Here is a 25,823-nt window from a genome sequence, read left to right on the forward strand (position 1 = left end):
AAATATAATATAAACTCCTTTGGTACCACTCAATAGAATGGATGCCTGAGGAAGCAAGGAGAGTTCTCATGCATGGGGAGCTTCCATATTGTGGGGTATGGGCATGGAGCCATATCTGGAACTGCAGCCAAGGAGCTGCCACCTGCTTGTTTTGTGGGTATACTATATTACTTTTTGCTTTTCTTCACCCTTTGCCTCAAATTTAGGAGGCTTTCTGATCTCTTATGGTGGAAACCCTAGGATCAAAGGAATTGAAGCTCTTTAAATTAAATGTTTTGAAAACATTTTTAAAAAGAGTCTAATAAATTAAAAATATTATTTTAGTACATTCATTCCTTCTAAAACATGAGGCATCTTAATACCAATCCAAAAACTGATTTTGTTTTTAGAATACTTGATTTATGCATATGGATTAATAACAACAACAGCAACAACAAACCTGGCTGGGGGGAAGACTCTGACAATAACAAAAACAAAAAGTAGCCAGAAACCTATTCCAATGCAATTAGTTCATTTTTTTTAATTTTTCAAGATTGAAATCCCTAAAAGTGACAAAAAAAAATCTAAGGCAGGATTTGAACCCAAGGGTCTGTAGACAAAGTCTAGCATTGCTTCTACTGCTTCATATACAATTAAAGGCTTATATTTATAAATATATTTACAGTACTTCAAGTGGAGGCTTAATATTCCCTGAAGAAAATAACACATACATACATTAGCAGCAACAAAATTACATGAAAGAAATTCAGTAATGAATATTCTTTAAATATGTGTGCAGGTATATAGTAGAAGTATAGGCCCCAGTCTTTGAATCAGGAAGACCTGGATTCAATTCCAGCCTTAGACACTTTATGTGACTCTGGACAAATAACTTCACCCTGCTTGCCTCAGTTTCCTCAATTGTAAAATGATCTGAAGAAGAAAATGGCAAATCACTCTAATGTCTTTGCCAAGAAAACTCCAAATACTATTAGGATGTCATTACTGGAATGAATCAATAATAACTAAACTACAGTAGGTAGTCATGATGCTAAACTGAATTTTCATTGTCACCTTAGCCCTCCTTCATTGTCCTCAGATGTTTGGCTTCTCTCCAAGAGATGCTAGTATTTGTCTCTTTTCCAAGTACCTTTCCTAGAGCAAGCAAAATCAGGAAGGGCTTACCTTGAAACCTTAGTTGACAGTGTAACCAGAATTTCTTGCTTCTTTGGCATCAGGGGACACTGCTTTAGTTAAACTTTTTGCTATTTTACACCCGAGTCCCCGAGCCCCCAATTCCTCATAAGCAATCTTTCCATATGATAGCAGAAATGCCACCTCTTTGGTCTGCTCAGAAGGACTCTGAGTCATCTGAACAATGAAGTTACCACTGATTTCAATCTTGCCAATGAGTTTTTTGAGATGACTCCCAGTTTCCTTTCATTTATCTTCACTGTCCCTATTTGGCACAGCTGGTGTTGATCATTCAAATTATCTAAAATTATCTAAGTCTGCTTTTTAAAAAAAAATTACTGAAAGATTTAGGAGGGAAGGGGGAGAATTATTAAACTAGTTTATTGTCATAGGAAAGAAGGAAACAATTTATTAAATACCTACTATGCTGTTTTATTTATTGTGCATGCACTTTACAAATATCTCATTTGATCTTCACAACAACTCTGGGAGAGAGGTACTATTTTAAAGCTTAAGATACTGAAGCAAACTGAGATTGAGTGCCTTGTCCCAGGGTCACACATTAGAGGCTGCATTTGAACTCAGATCTTCCTGACTTCAGGCCTAGTCCTTGATCCTCTGTACATTCTAATCACCCCGTGAGGTAAGAGTACTGAATTTGGAGTCAGTAAGGTTTGACAAGTAACTTAACCTCTCACTTCTGTTTCCTTATATGTTTAAAAAAAAAAGGCTATTTTCTTCCAGCTCTAAATTTTTGACACTATGAGGTAAAGAGTGAGGACTCAGTGACTTTGCCTGGATTTTTATTTTTATTGCTATTCTTTTTGCTTACTCTTTTCTCTTTTATGTGAAAGCTAGGGAGATTGTGGAAAATTGCAGAGCTTCAGATCCAGACTGTCTCTGGTACTTTTTTGAAAGGAAGACCCTGTAAATTTAATTTTGAAAGAGTCCAGGCTAGCAATCAATTATGGAAGTTAAACGGGACATACTAATTCTAAATCAAATAGAAGTTTGGGTCAGAGACATTGAGAGGGGAGGATCAAAGACAGATTAAAATGTCTATAGCTCTATTTAAATGGTTAATTATTCTTTGTTCTAAGAGATATCTTCACCTGGAGTCTAGAATTCCCTTTCTGGAAAGAAAAGCCACATGCAGCAAAGGTTGTAGGAACTGACAGATTATTTTCCTTTAGGAGATGAGGAATCTAGGTATTTCTTCCTGGAGCTGTAAGAAAGGTCTGGCCCATCCCTAAGAGTGTTGAAGTTTTAACTTTTTTATTATTAAACTTTATTTTTAATTTATGGAACAAAACAAGCATTTCCATAATATAGTGCAAAAAAAAGTCATTGCAAATGGAACTCCAAATCTACCATTTGCTATTCTTTTCAAATATGCAACAAAATTATCATTTAAATTTCTTTTTATTCTTCCCTTTCCCCTCCACTCTAGAAATGGCTATCATTAGACACAAATATGTATATTTTTTGTAAAATTATTACAAACATACTTCTATTTATAAGGTTTTTTTCCTCCTTTGAAGGCAGATAACTTCTTTCTTCACATACCCTTTATATTTTGTTTTTCTTTTTGTTTGTTTGTTTTACCCTTTATATTTTGGCCTCCGGGCTCTAACTTAAGAGAGAGATGGCCAACCTACTCTTCCACTTAGCAAAGGTGGGGAATCATCTGCCAAGGACCAAAACTTAAAAATCAGCTATATTTGGTCATGCATTTAATTAATTCACCTCTAAAATACTCCTAGACTTATTGAATTTCAAGTGCCACTTGTGGTTGCCTTGGAAGAGAAGACCAAATGATTCCAAGAGCCTTATATGGTCCATGACCCTGACATTCCTGGCCCCTGATTTGGAGATGTGGAAGTACATTAACTAAGTAATCAAGGGGAAACTAGCTGCTTATGGAAAAAATTTCCACCACCAAAAAAATCAGTGATAAAACTCCTGGAAAAAACTAGACTACTTGTTCACTGCCAGTAGTAATCTCAGAAATCAAGATCACCCAGAGGCTATATTCCATATCTAGGTTAAACACAATCAAAAGGGACAACAGTACCATGGCATATTAGACACCAATGGGAGTTCTATACACTTGTGTTCTTTATGTGTATACCTCACCATGGAGGTGACCCTACTTGTATTTATGGGTTCATATGCTTCCCTATAAGGTGAAATTACTTGTTTATCTTGTTATCTAATCTAATTTATTAAACATCTTTGTTTTTTTACACCAATTTCTTCACCTGGCTTATGAATTTATGTGTGTAGTATATATGTATATATGTATTTGGTAATGTTGTTTTCCTTCATTCTCAAAGAGAAACAAAAAGTCATCACTATGTTGTAGTTAAGGCACAATGTATCCAACTGTGACTGATCAGATTGTCAACTTTCTCTCCACTTTAGTCTTGACTTGTTGTCTTTTCAAGTTAAATAATTTACCATCGATGTGTTAGCTGACCTTGATGCCATTTTAATCTTTGTTGAAGGCATCTGACAACATTGCTGAAAATATCATGCTAGCAAGAATCCAATCCTACTATACTTCACTGATGACTGGAAAAACATGAGGTTCATTGTCCAGAACCCAAGCAAGTATGCTATCATGAAACTGATGTGTAATACTGATGGACTCTAGGTAACCAAAATTTGCCATAAAGGTCTTTGTTAGATTGATAAACATTATATGTTGATCTATGTTCTGCTCTTGGCAATTCTCCTGGAGTTGTCAAGCAACAAATACCTTTATCGACTATTCCTCAGACCTTTCTGAAGTTCTAGCAGCTCTTGGATAGATGAACATCTGGGTGAATGATTGTCCTGTTACAGAGGACTCTGGCAAGAATCTTGGCAGAAATGATTAAGAGAGAGCTCCCCCCGTCATTCTCATCCCAGTGTGGATATAAAATCACCTATTTCCTTTTCCTTTATAGAGATGGACAATGAGGGATAACATCCACTTGCCACATAACCAGAAAATTTTAATTAGCTTTTGTTTGAGCGGCGGACCTCCTGTCTTGTAAATCTCAGAAAGAATGGAATCAACATCAGGCACCTTGCCAAATCAGAGGACTCCAGTGGCATTCAAAACTTCTTCAATTGGAAGTTTGAATTGACTTCAAACTGAGGTGTACTGTCATTGATTACCTAACACATATAGACATGCACCATTAAATATAAACTTGCCACACATAGTACACATTTGTATATGTGTATGAGCATTGGGGCATATATACATATTTACTCATGTGTGAGTATATACACGTGTGCATGTGTGTGTATATTATATGTGTTCACATACATACATCTCAAAAGTATGTTGGGTTTTTTAAAACTCACAAATGCACTAATACTTTTGGGCCTCTGGAGAAATAAATGCTTTAATGTATATCTACATCTTTGTAGACTTACAAATCAAATTTTTTTCAAAAATTTAATTATGTAATTTTAAATTTCTAGGATCAAACAAACATAAGCTTAATAAAAGATTATTGTCAATGAAACTGAAATGAAACTGATTTTGTTATGATGTACATTTCCTTTTTTTCACTTGTTTTCTTCTCCATCTAGAGATTGCTGCCATTAGACACAAATATGTGTAGATAATATATATTTATATTCATATGTATATATATATAGAGAGAGATATGTAAAATCATTCTAAAAATATTTTATTTAGCAACTCTTTCCCTGGACAAAGATAACATCTTCCTTCAAGGTTAATTTGGATATTAATAGTCAGTCAAGTCTTTCTCAGTGAATACAGACTACTGGGTATTTGCAAACTGTGGTAGTTTTGTATGGTGGATAGTAGTAGGGATAAATGTGAGGGATGAGATGTAACCATCTGTTTCATATATATATATATATATATATTTTGAATGATTGTACTATCATATATTTTATTAATAGATAAATGAGGTAAAGGGCATTGAGGATGGTCTAGTATATAGTTAAGAAGTATGAACTGTTCTTCTCTCTCACATTTTATCAATTTGGGATTCATCTGAGTTAAAACAGCAATTATCTCCTGGGAGACTTCAATCTCATTCACAGTTTAGTGTTAATTAATCAGATAATCAAATTTGTCTCTTACTTCAAAAAAAAGAACGGCACTAAGAAATAGGAGTTTCTATTGCTGCAGAGAAGGGAAACTGAATCTGAAGGCACTCAGGTGAAAGAAGGATATATAGAGGGTAATATGAGTATTGCTATTTGTTAAGGACAGAAAATGGGAAAAAAGGAGAGATAGAAAAATAAGAAGGTCTATTTTGTTATTCTGCCTAGATCCTGGAGGCAACCAGAATGCTCCTGAAACTTCTTGTCCTTGCTTAACAGAATGTCTAAATTGAATTATCAAAAATAGTTTTAAAGTTCATCATCCTCATCCTCATAATATCAATATCACATAGTGTTTATGGGTATTATGCCCCTTGACTATTTTGTGTTTAAGTTGAAAAGTCTATATTAAACAAAAATGGCAATGCATATGCAATAATCCCATACCCCATCTAGGCTTTATTTAGATAGACATTTTTATTTCATAAAAATGAACATTTCAAATACATTCACAAATATTCAGGATTTTGTGTATTATGGTCAAAGCACTGTCTCCCATGCTATTCTTTCTCCCTAATATGAGCAAAGTCACATTATAGTTAAGTTCAACAGTTAATTGCACTTCTCCCCCAAATATTATGCTCCTACCTGTTTATATTTTCTGTCTCTGGTTTTCCTCATCGTTGTTCCCTAACTTTTCTTCAAGGTACAGATAAATCCTATCTCTTCCATGAAGAATTCTATTTGATCATACATTTAGGAAGAGTACTCAGTATCACTTAATTCTATTTGTCTCAGCTTTCTCATCTGTAAAATGAACCGGAGAAGGAAATGGTCAACCACTCCAGTATCTCTGCCAAGAAAACCCCATATCAGGTCCCAAAGAGACAGATGTGATTGAAATAAGTGAAAAACTGAATGGGGATAGAAAAGAATACAACTTTTTCTCTGCAGCACTATACCAAAAAATGACTATATACTAGGCCATAAAAACCTTACAATCAAATGTAGAAAGGTAGAAATAATACTTGCATACTTTTCAGATCATGATGCAGTAAAAATTACATGCCCTCTTTATTAGGGACATGGAAGGATAAATAAAAAATTAATGGCAAGCTAAACAACTTAATCTTAAAGAACGAGTGGATCAAACAACAAATCAAAGAAATAATCAATCATTTCATCCAAGAAAATGATGTCAATGAGATATAATACCAAATTTATGGCATGAAGCCAAAGCAGTTTTTAGGGGAAATTTTATTTCTAAATGCTTATATGGATAAAATAGAAAAAGAAGTCAATGAATTGGGTATGCAACTGAAAAAGCTAGGAAAAAAATTTAAAAGCCCTAATTAAATACCAAATTAGAAATTCTAAAAATCAGAGGATAGATTAATAAAATTAAAAGCAAGAAAACTATTGATTTAAAAAATAAAACTGAGTTGGTTTTATGAAAAAATAATTAAATAAAATAGATAACCCTTTGTTAATCTGGTTTAAAAAAAAGAAAATCAAATTACCAGTATCAAAAATGAAAAGGGTGAAATCACCACCGATGAAGAAGAAATTAAAGATATAATTCAGAGCTATTTAGTCCAACTGCACACCAATAAATTTTATAACCTGAGTGAAATGGATGAATATTTAGAAAAATGCAAATTCCATTTCAGTAAAATAAATTGAAAAAAAACATAAATAAACTCCTTAAGAAAAAGTTTTCAGTTCCAGATGGATTTACAAGTGACTTCTATCAAACATTTAAAGAATAATTAGTTACAATTCTATAGTTTATCTATTTTTAAAAATAGGAGTTCTGTCAAATTCCTTTTATGACAACAATGTGATTCTGATAACTAATCAGGAAGAACCAAAACAAAGAAAGCTATAGACATGCTTCACTATACTTCTGCTAGCTGAGGTTTGTTTGTATCTTGGTGCAACTTGCATGGTGACCTCATTTCCCCCATGCTTCAGAGCTTGGGAATGAAGGATTCTGAAGCCTTGTGAGTCTCATCTTCTAGTTGGTTCCTGAGCCTTGAGTTGCAGACAGCCTCTTCACCCATCCCTTCCCCCCATCCCACTCCCCTCCTCACAAGACTCAGAGTCTGTAGAACCTCTGCATGAGAGCTTCTTTGGAGTTTTCTAGTTTCATTATTAGCTGCAGAGTGTTCCCTTTTGATACCTGTGTCCTATATACATAATTTCCAGAGACTTTCACAGTGGGAATCAGAATTCTGGTTAACTATCTAGAGAAACACCTGATTCACAGTCTTTCATGGCATCATCCAGAGAGCCAGATCTACCTGCTATTGAGGATAGTACAGATGGGTTTTCTAGGCAAGATGACTTTGCCAATTGTAATGCAGCATTGGGTATTCAGTTTTGATGATGTCTGCCTTCATCTGACTTTTGCAGTAAAGTTCTGTGGAATAAAGCTAGTCATCCCAGATTGGAAGTGCCAACAGTTTTCCAAGGTTGAGGAGGGAGAAAATAGCTTCTCTATCATCCCCTCTGCTTGCAGTGACCAAATGAACAAGGTCTCAATGATGAAGGCTAAGGCTACTAACCTCATCATGAATTCTCTAAGTACAAGACACAAGAGAGCATCCAATTCTTTGAGCAGCAGGCAGGATTGAGATGCTGGGGATACAATCCCCATAATGGCTTCACCACAGAAGACACCAAGTATCACTGATTGACAGAGGCAGTCCATTAACTGAAGTTATAAAGTGGAGAAATGACAACAGAAGATAGACTGATTGCTTCACTCTTGTCTATTTTTCTCCAAAGCAAAAGCCCAGAGATACATTTTCTCATGGCTCTTCTACTTCTTTATCTGGCCTAGACATCAGCAGCATGGATGCTGGAAATGGAGACGGAGATAAACCCTCATTTGAAAAACTGAGCCTTTTGGGATCAAGAACCTTTCAGAAATCTGACTCAGCTTTTACTGTCCAATCCTACAGAGGTAATCAGAAGCCATCACCAAAGGAACTTATGTAGCTTCAGGCTACTAAAATGGCATAAGACTCAGCAGCCTTCAAACTCCCTAAGATGGGCCTTCCAGGGATGGAAGGAAAGAAACAATCTCCATGGACTTAGATCCTTAAACCAAGGGATATGAATGTGTTGATGCTTACCATGTTCTAAAGCTCCCATTTCAAATGAGAAATGTTACTTTCCCTGGTAAACCACTGTTGTGTAGAAAGAATATCTTACATTTGTCTTTCTTCCCATCCACCTTGTACTTGATATAGGAAAGAAAGTCATCCATTGACATTTCTGCTGAGGGTAATATTCCTGGGGAGCTCGTAGTGATTGTTTCTTTAAATATTTGTAGCAAAGTTTGAATTTCTTTAATGTAAGAAGACCTATTCTGTAATGTCCCAAAGCTGGTCTAAATAATTCTCCAGTTGACTATAGTCAATTACTGATCTGTAGAACTAGATTGCAGGGGGAAAGGGAGATAAAACTGAGCAGACTTTGTTCTGCATATTTATCCAAGATAGATATTTGTTTGGCTCTTTTCTTTGATAATTCCTGTTTTCCATTCTAGTTGCTGGAACTAACAACTTCTTAAAAAATATTGCTATTGGGGCGGCTAGGTGGCCTAGTAGATAGAGCACAGGACCTAGAGTCAGGAGTAACTGAGTTCAAATTTGACCTCAGACACTTAGTAATTACCTTGCTATGTGGCCTTGCCTTGGGCAAACCAATTAACCCTATTGTCTTGCAAAAAAAAAAACCTAAAAAAAAAAGAACTTTGCTATTCTAGAATTAAGGCACTGGTTCAGTATCCTTGTGTTTTGGTTGATTTCTGACCTGGAATAGAAAGGCTGTAGCCTAACAGGGACTATTAGAAGGTGGAGACTGCTGTTTTCTTGGGAACTTAATGTATAATGTATTTATAAGATATTAGTCCGTTGATTAAGGACTTGAAGCAGAACATTTGGTCTGCTCTGCCCACCAGTGGACTTTTCTTTTTTAGATAGTCTGAAAAAAATTAAATGTTAAGGATTTAGGTTTGTCATTGAATTATGAAATCATTGCTGCTTCCAGAAGATGAATAAGTGGTCTCTTTTCACTTTATCAAAGCTCATAGAGACTAATAACTGATTCTATTAAATTCTTAAGGGAGATTCTGCACAATGTTTTGTGTTGTAGAGGAACAACTGAAATAGCTTACATTAAACTTAAGGAAGTTCAGTATCGCCTTCAGTGATCTGAGATATTTTATCCTGTGACATTTTAACCTCCCCAAGCATTGGCCTGAATTTTTTGTTATTAGAAAAGCCTGAGCTGCTAGAAGAAATAACAGCTTTTCTTTTTGAGAACACACACACACACAACTGAACCATTCCTTTAATCTCCACTCCACCAAAAGATGAATGAAGAGAATACTCTGGTTTTGTTTTGCTGGGTGCTCCTTAACCTGCTGGTTCTGAGGAAGAAGGTTTTTGGTCCTTGTAATAATGTGTTCCTTCTAAATGTGCTAATATTGATTTGTGAAAAAAGTTTCTGGATTGTAAAAAAAAAAGAAAGTAACAATATTATAGATCAATCTTCCTAAAATTTTAGCAAAGAGATTAGAGCATGTTATTACTAGAATCAGATGGAATTTATTCCAGATAAGCAGGGGTAGGCAGATAGGCAGATAGGCAGATAGGAAAACACAACATAATTGAACATATCAATAACAGCCAACAGAAATCACATGATTATCTCAATAGATATTGAAAAAGTCTTTGACAAAATACAATATCCATTCCTATTAAAAACACTAAGAGTATAGAAATAAATGGGGTTTTCCTTAAAATAATAAGCAGTATCCTAAAACCATCAACAAGTATTAGTTTTAATGGGGATAAACTAGAAGCATTTCCAATGAGATCAGGGGTGAAACAAGGATGTCCATTATCATTTTTACAATTCAATGTATTATTAGAGATGTTAGGTTCAGCAATAAGAGAAGAAAAATAAATTGAGGGACAGCTAGGTGACATAGTGGATAAAGCACTGGCCTTGGAGTCAGGAGTACCTGGGTTCAAATCCGGTCTCAGACACTTAATAATTACCTAGCTGTGTGGCCTTGGGCAAGCCACTTAACCCCATATGCCTTGCAAAAACCTAAAAAAAAAATAAATTGAAGGAATTAGAATTAGTTATGAGGAAGCAAAATTTTAATTCTTTGCAGATGATGTGATATTATTCTTAGAGAATCCTAAAAAATCATTTAAAAACTACTTGAAATAATAAATTCAGCTAAGTAGCAGGATAAAACATAAACTCACTTAAATCATCAGCATTTTTATAAATTAAAAGCAAAGCCCAAGAGCAAGAGATAGAAAGAGTAATTCCATTTAAAGTAACTGCAGACAACATTAAATACTTGGGAATCTGCCCTTGAATTGGGGAATGGCTAAACAAGTTATGGTTTATGAATACTATGGAATATTATTGCTCTATAAGAAACTAAAATGGTTGGACTCTAGAAAAGTGTGGAATGAATTACAGGATATGATACTGAGTGCAGGGAGCAGAACCAAGAGAACAATGTACACATTAACAACAACTCTATGAGATGATCAACCTTGATGGAAGCAGCTCTTCTCAGCAGTTCAGAGAACTAGGACAAGCATGTTAGACCAGCTATGGACAATGCTATCGCCATCCAGAGAAAGAAAAACAAAACAAAAAACCAACCTTTCAGAATCTGATGAACACTTTATAAAAAATTATATCTTATGCATCTCTTTCCCTTAATCTTAATTCTTTATACCAAAAATGACTAATTTGTAAACATATTTATTAAAAATATGTAGGTATAATGCTAAACTGACCACCACTCAGGGAAGGGAGGTGGGATGGGAAGGGAGGATGGAAGGAAATTTTGTAATTTAAAAATATACATATGCATATGGATGAAAAAAAATAAAGATGCTACTAAAAAAAATACTAAAGAATCTACCCAAGAACTGCATGAATGCAATTACAAAGCACTTCTTAAAAAAACCAAAGCTATTTATACATCTATGATACACAGTCCTGTACAGATGAGAGAAGAGGGAGAAGACAGATTACGAAGAAAGGAAAAAGATACACACTCACACCCACACATACACACACACACACACAAACACACACACACACACACACACACACACACACACACACACACACATATATACAAATGCCTAGACATAAGATGAAGGGAAGGTAGGATGGCCAGCCACAGGGCTCTTCTGCTTTATGTAGGTTTCCAGCAGGTACTGTTTAAAGACTGTGAGGTTTGTTCAAAGTTCAGCAGTATTTGTGTTCAATGGACTGTCAATGTTGAGTTCTCCTAGCAGGCTCAAGATAGATAATGGGATGGTCCTGACATCATACAGGCATGACCACTTGTCCTTGAGGATGCCCAAAAAGATATTGTCTTGAGTGTCCACATTAGGATGGTAACAAGGTGTGACAGATTTCACAGTGGGAACATTATATGGGTAACCGCTGCAATTCCAAGCAGAAGGTCTTCATATACTGTCCAAGTTACCCCATGGATGGTCCCAATCCATTTGAAGAGATCTGGGAAAGCAGAAATTCCTTTGTCTGCAGACATCATTAGGGTCATCAATTCCTGCTATAACCTCTTGCTCACTGACCCACAGGCTCCTGCCCCCAGGCTAGGTCCCCTTATGAGAGGCAGAATAGTGAGAGGGTCACTATTCTGAGAGGTCATGAGGGATCAGAGAGAGAAAGGAAGAGAAACTTCCTGCAGCTGCCTACAAAGCACTTTTCACACAAATAGAGTCAGATCTAAACAATTGGAAATTTGTGAGTTATTTATAGTTAAGTCGAACTATTATAATAAAAATGACAATTTTTACCAAATTAAATTACTTATTCAGTGCCATACTTTTCAAACAACTAAATAGCTATTTTACCTACCTTGAAAAAAATAGTAACAAAATTGATCTGGAGCAACAAAAAAGGCCAAGAATATCAAGGGAAATGATGAAAAAAAATGTAAAGGAAGGTGACCTTGCTCTACCAGATCTAAAACTACACTATAAAGCAACAGTCATTAAAACTGCCTGGTACTGGATAAGAAATAGAGTAATGGATCAGTGGATTAGGATAGTTTCAAAAGAAGCAGTAGTCAATGACTATAGTAATCTATTGTTTGACAAACCCAAAGACATTAGTTTAAGGGATAAGAACTCACTATTTGACAAAAGTTGCTAGGAAAACTGGAAAGCAGTGTGGCAAAAGCTAGGCATAGACCCACATGTCACTCCCACATGTCAAAATGGGTGTAGAATTTAGATATAAAGTGCAACACCACAGAACAATTAACAGTTCAGGAAATACACTGTCAGATCTATGGAAAAGGGAGAAATTTTTTTTACCAAATAATAGAGTTAAGTACATTATAAATTGCAAAATGTATGAGTTTATTATTTCAAAAGATTTTACACTAATAAAACCAATGATAGCAAAATTAGAAGGAAAACAAAAAACTGGGAAACAATTTTCACAGTTAGGGGTTCTGATAAAGGTCTCATTTCTAAAATATATAAAGAATTTAATCAAATTTATAAGGTTACAAGTCATTTCAGTTGATAATTGGTCAAATGATATGAACAGGCAGTTTTCAATTAAAGAAATGAAAGCTACTATAATCATAGGGAAAAAAATGCTCCAAATCATTACTGATTAAGGAAGTGCAAATTAAAACTACTATGGGGTCGGGCTCACACAAATCAGATTGACTAAGATGACAAAAAAGGGAAAATAATTAATGTTGGAGGGGTTGTGGGAGGAGTGGGACATTAGTGTACTGTTTAAGGAGTGAATCCAACTGTTCTGGAGAGCAATATGGAATTAATCCCAAAGGACATTTAAACTGATCATATCTCTCTGACCCAGCAATACCAATACTAATTCTTTAACCAAAAGAAATTATAAAATTTGGAAAAAGTCCCAAATGTTCCAGAATATTCATAGTAGCCCTTTTTGTAGTAGCAAAGAATTGGAAATCAAAGGAATGCCAATAAATTGGGGAATGGCTAAACAAATTATGGTATATGAATGTTATGGAATACTATTGTTCCATAAGAAACCAACCATGAACAAACACTAGAGAAGCATGGAATGAATTACAGGAACTTATGCTGAGTGAAGGGAGCAGAATCAAGAGAACATTGAAAACATTAAAAACAAAATTGTGAGATGATCAGCCTTGATGGATGCAGCTCCTCTCAGCAGATCAGAGAGCTAGGAAAATCCTGCCAGACTTATTATGGACAATGCTGTCTACATCCAGAGGAAGAAAAACCAAATCAAACCAAACAAAAAAAAAAAACCCTTACAGAATCTGAATGAACAATTCTTTCACTTTTAGGATTTTTCTTATGTTTTTCCTTCCTATCTCATGGTTTCCTTTCTTTTCCCTTAGTCCTAATTTCCCATACAGAAAATGACTAATCTGTAAACATGTTAGACACAATGTTCACCAGATTATTCACTGCTGGGGGGAGGGAGTTGGGAAGAAAATTATGTAACTTATAAACATGCATATGCATGTGGATGAATGTTGAAAAACTTCCATAACATGTAATTGGAAAAATAAAATATCAATTAAAAAAAGAAATAATTGAAAAAGAATAACAGCTCGCCATCATTGTCTATAAAATGAGAGGGTTTGCCATAGGTTACCTCTGATTCATTTTAACTTCAGATCTATGATCCTCTCATTCTTTGACCTGAATCTTGGTCATTTGATTACAAATTATAGCAATTTTGGTAAGTCCTTTTCATTCCATCAAAGGGAAAGATCTTTTCCCAACAGATAATTAGTATTTTGTAACATAACATTTAGAATTACTTTATTGTTTTGTACTATTCTCTAAGTGTTGTGAGCAATGTCTGTCCTCTTTTCCTCAAAAGGTGACCAACTCCTTGAGATCAGGAAGTACTAAATTTGGAGTCAAAAGACCAAATTTCAAATCCTTTCTCTAGCAGTAACTACCTGTTTGAGCTTGAACAAGTTGTTTTCCCTTTGTGGAATTTAATTTTCTCATCTGTAAAATGAGGGAGAACTTGGACTAAATGAACACCAATTGGAAATCTACAATCAGATAATTCCAGTAGTAAAAAGATATTATAATTCACCATTAAGGTTTGGGAAATTATTCAGTATTTTACCTTTATTATTGTAATTTGATTGTAATGAAGGTGAGGAAAATGAGATTCAAAGGTGGCCTAGCCACAGGTTGGAATGGAGAAAGGGCAAGCCTTGGAAACAGAGACCTTGACCTCACATCTCACCACTGTCATTTGCTACATGAGTTTTGGCAAGTCCCTTAATCTCTTTGGGACTCACAGAAAAATGGGAACTTATCCAGCTGTAAAACTAGGATACTAAGTATCTTATATTCTATAATGCATACTGTATCACCTTATCCCAGAACCTCCATCCTTGATACCCTTGGTGTGGTTTTCTAAAATATACCACCTTCTGTTCCTCAAGCAGAACTACTTTTCAATCCATTTATCCCATTCTGACACTGTGACCCAGTTTTTAGACTTTTATTCTGCAAATCTCCTCTTTGCTTTTGTGTTATCTCATTACCTTACAGGGTACTTTAAAAAACTGCCATATAGAATATTTGCACTTTTTAAAAAATGTTTAAACTGTGAAACATGTCCTCCTTTCCCTTATTCTCCTTCTCTCCCCCTATCTCCCTCCCTCCCATCAATGTATTTGACTTAGAGTATGAGGAGACTTGGTAGATCACTTAGCCCACTTCCTCATTTTAGAAAAAAATAGTAATGATCAAACTTTTAAATATTACTTATAACTTAATCACCCCTCCTCACCTCTGCTTTGCTTCAGCAGCATATTGCATATACCACACTATAAGCATCCCTGGGAAGTTATAACCTTATTAATTCACATAATTTGCTATCAGTAGTGTGAATTACAATTTCTAACTCCTAAAGATAAGAAAAAAGGTATTAATTTATACAGTCTTCTGTTTTAAGAGGTTTAAATTTATTTCCAAATGTATAACCATCTCTTCTTCCTTTGGGGTTGTGTGATCAAGTTTTATTTTAAAATATAAAACTTTAGAGGTTAAAGACCCCTTGCCTAAGCAAGGACTCACTCATACTTATGTAGAGCTGGACTGCAAAGGGCTTTTTTCACAACAATGCTGCAACAAAGATTTTAAAGTGTTTTTCTTTTGGGATGGGAGGAAGGGTGTGGCCCTGATCTCTGTTTTTATCATGCAGGAGTTTTCTTACCAGGAAGCTACCTACATGACTATATTTCAGAGTCTGAGAGAGTTGTCTAGAGGAAGCTCATTGATATGTTAAGTAATTTGCCAGGGGATCACACACAGTGTGCCAGAGGGGGCAGGTGGGTTATATAGTAATAAGTACAGGGCTTGAAATCAAGAAGATTCATCATCCTGAGTTCAAATCTGTTCTCAGATACTAACTGTGTTACCCTGGGTAAATTACTTAATCCTGTTTACCTCTATTTCCCCATCTGTAAAATGAACTGGAGAAAGAAATAGGAAACCACTCCAGTATCTTTGTCAAGAAAATCCCAAATGGGATCATGAAGATTTGAACATGACTGAAAATAACAACATGAATCAGAAGTGATACTTGAAATGAAGTCTTCCTGACTTCTGAGATCAGCTAAGCCTCCACCAAGATATGTTGCTTCTCAAACTAGTTAATAGTTTGACTCATAGACTCATAGATTTAATACAAGAAGATATCTTACTTCCAACTGTCTAGATGAACCCTTTCATTTTTAAGATGAATAAAGTGAGACTTTGAGATGTTTAATAATATGGCCAGTGTTATAAAGTTAGTAAATATCTGAGGCTGGAATTGGACCCAGGACTCCTGGCTCAAAGTCAAATACACTTTCCACTACACTACATATTCCATCACTTTGGCCTCAGAGCTTGCATTGTCTAAAAAGGGATCATGGCCAGGAAATGCTAATATAGCACCAGGTAATAGAGAGAGTCAAAGTATGGTTATTTCAGTGTCCTTGACCTCTCTCTCCATCTCTCCTGGTTTAAGAAGTTCAGCTAATTTGCTCCACTGTCTGTTAGTGATCAGATTTTGCTCTCCATTAAGTAAGTACAGTTCTTCCTTGTGAGGAAGATTGAAGAGCTAATAATCCATTCCAAACTCTTTGAATCTGAATTATTTTAGAACACTGAAAGAAAAATCAAAGACTTGGTTTGTAAGCAATTTTAAGCAGCATGACTGGTCTCAGTGGTGACTGCCCATGTGTTATGATGTCATGTGCTAGAAGGAATCTCAAATATCTACTAGCCTCCCCTAATGCAGAAGCTGATGCCTAAATTCTACCATCAGAATTTCATCTATTTATCTAAAAACTTTGATAACTATTAAAAGACATTTGTTATTTAGAATGCTAATTTTTTAAATATAAATCATTTCCTTTATCTTATTTTTAACTATAAGAGATTTTTATGACTGATAGGGAGAGAGTTTAAAACCTAAAAAGAGGGTACATACAATATTCATCTACTTGAAAATTTTGTTTAACCTTGTATGCTTAAGGAAAGACATTGACCTGAATTTGAATTGAGGCTTAAATACTCACTAGTTGTATGACCTTGAATAAGATATTTAACATCTCAGAGTCTCAGTTTCCTCATCTGTAAAATGAGGGACTACATGTTCCCTTTCAGATCTAATTCCTGTGTATCCAGTGAGCATCATTTTCATTTCCCCACTGTTTTCATATCAACTTTCCTTTGATAGATGGTATTTTTCAAAGCCCTTTAAATGCTTTATTTTATATATATATTATTGCAAGTATTCTCATATCAATTTTCTAGATGAAGAACTGAGAAATATTGAGATTTCAGGATTTACTCCAGTTTACATAGCTAATTAATGGTAGAATTTATATCTAAACTCAGCTCTCTCAAGGCCAGAATTATAACTAGGAAGTTGGTGGCTTGGGCAAATTAAATTGAACAGATAGTGGGATTGTTCTGGTAGTAGCCTGGGTGCTATTTTCCCAGGGGTAACTGTAGTAGGTGGTGGTGGGTCTAGAAAAGACTACAAGATATAAGAACAGTGGTTGCCATGGGGAAAAAATCACAGATATCATGTCCATAGATTCTCAGAGTGGGAAGGGAGCTCAGTTATTATCTAGTCCAAGCTATATATAAACTGGAATTGTGCTATCCCTTTCTTGGATGTTAAAATTCTCATCAAGTCTCCTTCATTTCAAGTTAATTATTGCTCTGCCTGGGGATCTTTTAATTAATGCTGCCATATTAATTAAGGAGAGAGGCTATATCTCATACTGAATAGAAACCTTGACCTCAGAGTCAGGAAGATATGGGTTCCAATCCAACTTCTGGCACATTACTGGTTTTGTGTATTTGGACAAGTTATTCAACCTCAATATGTTGTCTACATAGGAGTTTCTTTAAATACATATACCACTGAGATCACAGATCTAGCTCAAAATAAAAAACCTATCATTTGTCCTTTACATGATAAAATAGGTGGCACCTTATTCAACATCTAACTTTGTTATCCTTAAGAGAGGCATTTTCCATCTTCCCCAAAGCAATCATTTTTTTTATTTTTATTTTTTGCTATCGTCACTGAATAAACTACAACCCCTGGACCAGCTTTTAAAAACTGAATCAAAGTGACTTCTTTCAGGGGTGAGGGGGGTGGGTGGGTGTTGAAACTTCAGATTTACAAATATATTTTGAAAACATTTGGATGTCACTTCTTAGCTGCCAAGTTCTTAGTTCAAGTTTTCTGTTTATCTTACTAAAATTAAAGGCATCCCTGAGGAAGGGAAAGCAGATTTTTCCCCCTAACATATTATAGTGCTAGCTTTGGTGATATTGGCCAATACTGTCTGGGGAAAACAGCATAGATTTTGGCAGTAAGCAAGTCTGACAACAGGCATTCTAACATGCTACAGGCTCTGAAGAAATAGCTTTTTGGGGAGTGGAAGACTGCAGAAATGGGCATAATTCCCCCAAAGAATTTCAGAATTTGGACATATCTGACAACTAGAATGCCCATAGAATATGCAAATTTGCCTTATAAAATTTAGACAGATTGTGTGGTTTTCTAGGCTGGGTGATTGCACAGTCTGCCATAGTATAAGCAGATATCAATTTTAAGCTTGAAATGGATTTTACTAGTGGGTCATAAGAAAAAGCTTACTCAAAAAAATATGATCTATGTGTAGTTAACTATGAAATATTTCTGATAAATAAGTGTTGCTGAAAAAAGTGAATTCAAATAAAAAAGACTTTGCATTATTTCTATGCAAAAGAAGAAGGGGGAGAGTGGAACAGCTAAGTGTTTCAGTGAACAGAGCACTGGCCTTGGAGTCAGGAGGACTTGAGTTCAACTCTAGCCTCAGACACTTAATAATTATCTAGCTGGGTGACCTTGGGAAAGTCACTTAACCCCATTGCCTTGCAAAAACCTAAGAAGGGGGGGGGAAGAAAACTAGATCTGTATATGGTCTGAATCATTGGAATTATTTGGGCAGAAATATGAATTACTCAGATAATTGGGGATTTTATATGTGTGTGTGTGTGTGTGTGTGTGTGTGTGTGTGTGTGTATTTAATTTGGAAAATGGATAAAGCACATTTGGGGTGGGAAGCAAAAATTCAAAACTTGGGATTTTGCTTTTTATAAACCCTCAGTCTTTCATCAGTTGATTATATATTTTAGTTGTTATGCAGAAGCCATTATTTTTTTTTAGGTTTTTTTTTTTTGGAAGGCAAATGGGGTTAAGTGGCTTGCCCAAGGCCACACAGCTAGGTAATTATCAAGTGTCTGAGACCGGATTTGAACCCAGGTACTCAAGACTCCAAGGCCGGTGCTTTATCCACTATGCCACCTAGCTGCCCCCAGAAGCCATTATAAGCAGGAAAAATATATAGTTCATTCATGAATGGATACATACTTGCTTTAAAAACAAAGTAAAAACAAAACACCAAACCTAAATGAGTTGAGCATGAGGGGAAACTGCTTTAAGCAATTTGACTTTAACCAAGTAGTTTTCATAATAATGCTAAATGAAATTCAGAGGAAGCTACAGGTAATCTCTATTCTGGACTACTAGTTTATCAGCTACTTCAGCTATACTCACCTTACTTCATGCTTTGCTAATATTGCTCTTGGAACTTCACAACTTCATCAAAATCTGCCCAGGTACCATTCTCCAGGGTGAAGTCTGTTGTTTGCTTGTAGCACAGTGCTGACACAAAGTAAGAATTTGATAGGTACTTTATATGTATAATTACTTAGCATGGTAAAGTAGATCTTCAAATCAGGATGACCTGGGTTCAAGTCCCACCACAGTCACACATGAATGTGTGATCCTGAGTAAGTCATTTCACATTCACCTCTCAATGCCTCAGGCAATTCTAAGTCTATAAATTATCAAATAGTTTTCAAGCTGAATTAGTAGAGGTGGTTTCCATAGTAGAATATCCTCAAACAAGGAAATCACAGGGCTGGATGAAAAAAGGAAAAAAAAACACCCAAATATGATCATTTTAACTTTAAAAAACTATAGAATAAGAGATTCAAAATATATATCCTTCTATAATTATTTCCAAGAAAAGGTTGGAATAAAATAAATTAATCTATGGTAATGATAAATGAAAAAGAATGTAATATAGTATGGGATATAGTAGATGATGGTTGTTGGATTATACAGTATTGAATTTCTTTCAAATTATCAAATATTTTTGAATATTCTCTGTGTAAGGTACTGTATTAGGCGTTATGGGATGTATATACAATTTAAAAAATAAAATAAATATAAATGTTCAAAAACATAAAAATATATAAAATATTATACTTATCTTAATAAATTCAGGGAAATTATTGAATCTTCTTAGTGGGGGGGTATTTTTAGTCTGAACCTATGATTTTATCCATTTGGAGAGCATTTGGTATAGAAAGACTCTCCACAGATGCAATGAGACAATGAGAGGGTGAGTTATTATCCTAATATCATAAATCTAGTATTTTTCAGAGGTCCACCTCAAGTCCAGGTCTTCTACTCCATGGCTGTCCCTCAATTTACTATGCTAGAGCTCTCTATACTAAACACTAAAATATAAAATGTTAAAACCATAGAGAACAAAATTTAATTTTCCGTTGTAATTCACAAGTCATCTTGGCATCTTAGGTACATCTTGAAGTCAAGGTGATCATATCAATTCTTATTCAATGATACAGAAAATAATTCTTCTTATTTGAGATTCCTAAATAGTTAGATATTGAACACAAATGAGTTTAATTGAACTGAAACTTCTCATAATCTTAGGGGCTTTATTAAAAAGATTATTTTACACATGGAAAACTTCAAATACATTAATTATATCCAGAAAAGCACTCATTCTCAAAATTCATCTCTCTGACCCTAATCACCTTCTATTAAAGCATTTTCCTACATTTTCTACATATATATATTATATATGAATACACATTGCATTTAACTTAACAAAAAGAATGCTTATCTCTGCAATATTTTATGCAAAATAAATACATCTATGTTACTCAAAAAAACCTGTTTTCAGAGCAATTATAACATGCCTCTTTTGATGATGATAATATGATTAATAATATGCTCATTTTTGCATTTGTAATATACATTCCATCTTTTTTCTTAGTTTGTTTTTTTTGCAAGGCAATGGGGTTAAGTGGCTTACCCATCACACAGCTAGGTAATTATTAAGTGTCTGAGGCCAGATTTGAACTCAGATACTCCTGATTCCAGGGCCGGTGCTCTATCCATTGTGCCACCTAGCCGCCCCCATTCCATATTTGAAAATTAAATTGCATTTTTTTGGATATATTTATCCTGTGTCTTCTTAATAGAATATGAACTCTCTTCTCTCTTCTCTCTCTCTCTCTCTCTCTCTCTCTCTACTTCCTGTCCTCTTTCTGTATTCTTAAAGTCTACCACAGAGCTCTGTATATGATAGGCATTTAATAAATACTTTCTCATTGAAATGATGCTCAGTTCTAACATTGATCTGGGTCAAATAATTTCTTCTCTGCTGGATTTCACTTCCTTCATCTGTAAAATGTACCATATATTATCTAAGGCTTGTTTCAATTCTAGTTTCGATTGATGGTGAAATTTTTTAACTATTCCATATTCCATGTTATATATCATTTGTTGCTCCCATTAGCCTTGGAGCTCCTTGAGAGGGATGAAATTTTCACTTTTCTTTGTATCTCTAGCATGAAACATAGTGACTGTTACACAGTAGATAGTTAAAAAGTCTTGGTTGACTAACTGCTCATAGACACCATTTTTGATATCAAGAGCTCTGGGTCATCATCTCTACCATTAACTATCTGTTTAATAAGGTATACTACTTAAGAGTCTACATGATGAACATGGAATTAAGAAGAACTGAGTTCAAATGCTGTGGAGGTGAGCTGAGCACAGGACTTGGGGAGAAGAGGTTCAAATTTGACCTCAGATACCTCCTAGCTTTGTAATCCTAGTAATTACTTAACCTCTATTTGCCTCAGTTCCTCACCTTTAAAATGGAGTTAATAATAACACTGACTGATGTGAGTCTCAGATAACATTTCTAAAATTCACAGCACATGGCACAAAAATGGTGGATATTATTTTTATTGTAAAATTTAAAGTGCTATATAAATGTTAGTTATTATTGTCTTTTAAATGGGAATAATATATGCCTTCCTCTCATCCCTGTAACATGGTCTTGTCATAAAGGTTTAAAGACATAATCTAGGCAGAAAGCTTAGATAATACAAAAAGAGTTCCACTGATCTGCCTTCATGAAAAAAAGACTATATTTTTCAAACACTAAGTCTTGCTTTATAAAAAAGTAGCACTGGTTCATATACTCTAAAAAAAGAACCATAGGGCAATTGTTCCATGATTAAATCTTTTTGCCATCACTATAAAAATCACTCAATATAGCTACCTTAAATTTACCTTTGATATTAGTTCATTTAAAATTACATAGCCCATGCATCCAAAGAGTTCATAGATGACTTAGATAATTCTCCCCTCCCTTCTCCCCAGGGTCAATGAGTTCATTATGAAGGAAGTTCCCAATGAAGTTCTCTCTACAAAGCCAGATGATCAACTGCCCTGAAGCTGATAAACTTAGAGAAACTCCTAGGATGCTGAGAGCAACTTTTCCAATGTCACAGAGTCATTATTTGTCAGAAATGGGACTAGAAAGTGGTCTTCATTCCTCTGAAGTCAGCTCTCTATCTATGGTGCCATGCTGCCTTTCTTAGAGAGATATATAGTAGATACAAGAGATGACTTAGACCCTCATCGGGCTGCTTTATTAGCCAGTGTTTGTAATTATAGTACAGTATAATGAACTCCATGGGATATGCTAATTGTAGTTGAATTTGACTATAATTAATACATTCCTCCAAATTACCTTTCTACTCTCGAGATCTGGGATTGGAAAGAGCTAATGCTCAGGTTTTCTATATAAAATTTCCAAATGTATAAAGAAATGCTTGAATTTCAGATGGGGAATAGAGGTTTTATCTGAAATACCATAATATTCAGATTCCGAGTGGTGTAATGGAAGGAGCTCCAACTGAGTAGGGCCATGGAGGCCTGGCTGAAGACCAGTCTCCTTTTTGTGATTCAGACAACTTCCCTAGGTCTTAGCTACTAAGTATTAGGTACAATCTATATCAGTGCAGGTAATTTCTTTCCCTCTGGAAATCATGTATGCTGACAGAATCATATAACCTTCATGTATTCCCAGGTAAACAATAAGTACAACCAAAAGACATTACTTCTAAGTTTAAATGTATATTTTTTAGATTTTTTTGCAAGACAAATGGGGTTAAGTGGCTTGCTCAAGGCCACACAGCTAGGTAATTATTAAGTGTCTCAGGTCAAATTTGAACTCAGGTACTCCTGACTCAGGACTCCTGACTCCATCCACTGTGCCACCTAATTACCCCTTAAATGTTTTTTTCAGGTCTGTAAATGAGACTTGAAAATTAGTATCAATTACTTGTATATTAACAAATGAAATGTGTATAATCATGATAAAGATCTAAACAACAGCTAAATTAACACCATCAAACATATTATATACATATATAGTGATGTGGCATTGTGTTGTTAATCAGAGGATTGTATTGTATGGTGACCTTAGTTTGGTTTCCAGATCAAGCATTGATCACTCCCATTTTATTTTTCTGGGTTTGAGGAGAATAATTTCAAATGATTATGAAGTCTTTCCTATTAATTCTTAAATATTTAACACTAAATACTCTCCCAATAATGGCTCAGTGAATAGAGTGTTGGGCCTGGAGTCAGAAAGACCTCAATTCATATAGTCTCAGACAGTTATAGGATGTTTGATTCTGGGAAAGTCATTTAGCCCTGTTTGTCTCAGTTTCCTCATCTATGAAATGAATTGGAGAAGGAATTGGCAAATCACTACTGTATCTTTGCCAAGAAAATCCCAAACAGGGTCACAAAAATTCAGACATGACTGAACAACAACAATAAATTCTCTCAATAGATAACTGTCCCAGAAACACAGAATTATGAATTGATAAGGTTTGGACTCATTATTGACTTGCTGTCAGGCATCTAATCTAACCCTTTGTGAGAAGATTGTGGGTGCTGAAAAGAAATGCAATCACTCAAAGGATTACAATTCAGCTTCTTAGCCCCACAGTCCCAAAGACATATCAGTAGTGGCTATTATGGGATGTGTACATCAACTGAGAACCTAGATCACTGGGTATTTGCCCTTATATCTGATTGTTGTTGCTGGGCAAATCCATAAAGATGGAATGGGAAGGGGGCATTAGGGAAAATAATGTGTGTTCTGTACTGAAATTCCACACCCTCACACAATCCCTTATCAAGCACTGTGATTAAGAAAGTTTACTAACTTTGTATATAGGGATTACGTGATTATTTTGCTAAATTGATCATTGGCAGGACAACCTTGTATTTCTTGTCTAAGTGTAACTAACTAAACTACATAGAAACTTCTTATTACATAGTGGGGTCAATCACTGATCATAGATGGAGTTTTTTCTGTCAGGGCATAGATAGCCTAGGGCTGTCTTTCTATACTTCCCCCAAAGGAAGTCCCCCTATAATATCCTAGGTAAATGATTTTACAATCTATGCTATAATTCAACAGGATAACTGATTCCACTTTTGGACAATTCTATTGTTAAATAATTTTTCCTTGATAAGCTTTTTATATCTTTTAGTAGCTTCTACTCATTTCCCTCTGCAGCTAGGAAGAATGAATCTAACTTCTTTTTCAGGTTACATTCTTTTAAATATATTTAAAGACAGTTATGATGTTTTCGATGAGACTTTTCATCTCTAGACTAATCATCTCTGTTTTTTTTTAACTTGGACACATAAAAAAATAGACTCAGTATTTTTATTGTCTGTTATCAGTAGAAAGTAATACTACTACTAATCCTTTATTGAAGATGACCACAATAACTAAACAAATTATTGAAAGTAGGAGTTGCACAATTAAGTTTATTTTACTGAGGTATATCCTTTTCTTTTGCTTTTACCAGAATCATTCCATTCTAGGGCCTGATTTTTAAGAAACCTGTCACTGGATAGGCTAGTTGTCAAGATGCTCTTTCTTCTCAGACCTTCAGTCTTTGAGTTGTGATGATTGAACTATGATGGTTCAGTTCTTTCTCTGCAGATGCTTCATTATTAATTCTTTGAAATTGTTTTTGGATCATTATATTTCTGAGAATATACTAAATTCATTCATAGAACTTTATTGAATGATATTGCTATTATTGTGTACAACATTTTCCTGATTCTGTTCAATTTACTTTGTATCAATTCATGTAAGTCTTTCCTGGTTTCTCTGAAATTGTACTGCTTGCAGTTTCTTATAGTGCTGTACTATTTCATTAAAACCATATACTACAATTTAGTTAACATTCCCAATTGATGTGCATCCTTATGACTTCCAATTCTTTATCACCACAAAATGAGCTGCTATAAATATTTTTATACAAATAGATTCTTTTCCCCTTTTTTTGAATGTCTTGGATATAACCCTAACAGTATTAGCTCTTAGTTCCAAATTCTCTTTAGAATGGTTGGATCAATTCACAATTCTAACAATGAAGTAGTATCCCTGTTTTCCCACATTTCCTTAAACTTCAAACCTTTTCCTTTTTTGTCATGTTAAAAACTGGAAATAATATGACAGAAACTAGGCATAGATCAACATTTCATACCCTGTAAAAGATAAGGTTGAAATGGGGATATGATTTAGACATAAAGGGTGATATCATACACTAATTAGGTGAACAAGGAATAGTTTGCCTGTCAGATCTATGGTGAGAGGAGGAGATTTTGATCAAACAAGAGTGAGAAATAATTTGGGTTACATTAAATTAAAACATTTTTGCAAAAATAAAATCAATGCAACCAAGATTAGAAGGAAACTAGAAATCTGGGAAACAATTTTTACAGCCAAT

The 25,823-nt window shown here is 34.8% G+C and overlaps 2 pseudogenes; one reads left to right on the forward strand and one right to left on the reverse strand.

Moving 5' to 3' along the window:
* The first annotated feature begins 7,525 nt into the window (after positions 1–7,525).
* Positions 7,526–8,374, forward strand: LOC141489277 (putative monooxygenase p33MONOX pseudogene; annotated as a pseudogene).
* A 3,070-nt stretch (positions 8,375–11,444) lies between these two features.
* Positions 11,445–11,980, reverse strand: LOC141489279 (ubiquitin-conjugating enzyme E2 C pseudogene; annotated as a pseudogene).
* Between the last annotated feature and the right edge of the window lie 13,843 nt (positions 11,981–25,823).

The sequence above is a fragment of the Macrotis lagotis genome, chromosome 5 (genome assembly GCF_037893015.1).
Source record: "Macrotis lagotis isolate mMagLag1 chromosome 5, bilby.v1.9.chrom.fasta, whole genome shotgun sequence".
Taxonomy (NCBI): Eukaryota; Metazoa; Chordata; class Mammalia; order Peramelemorphia; family Peramelidae; genus Macrotis; species Macrotis lagotis.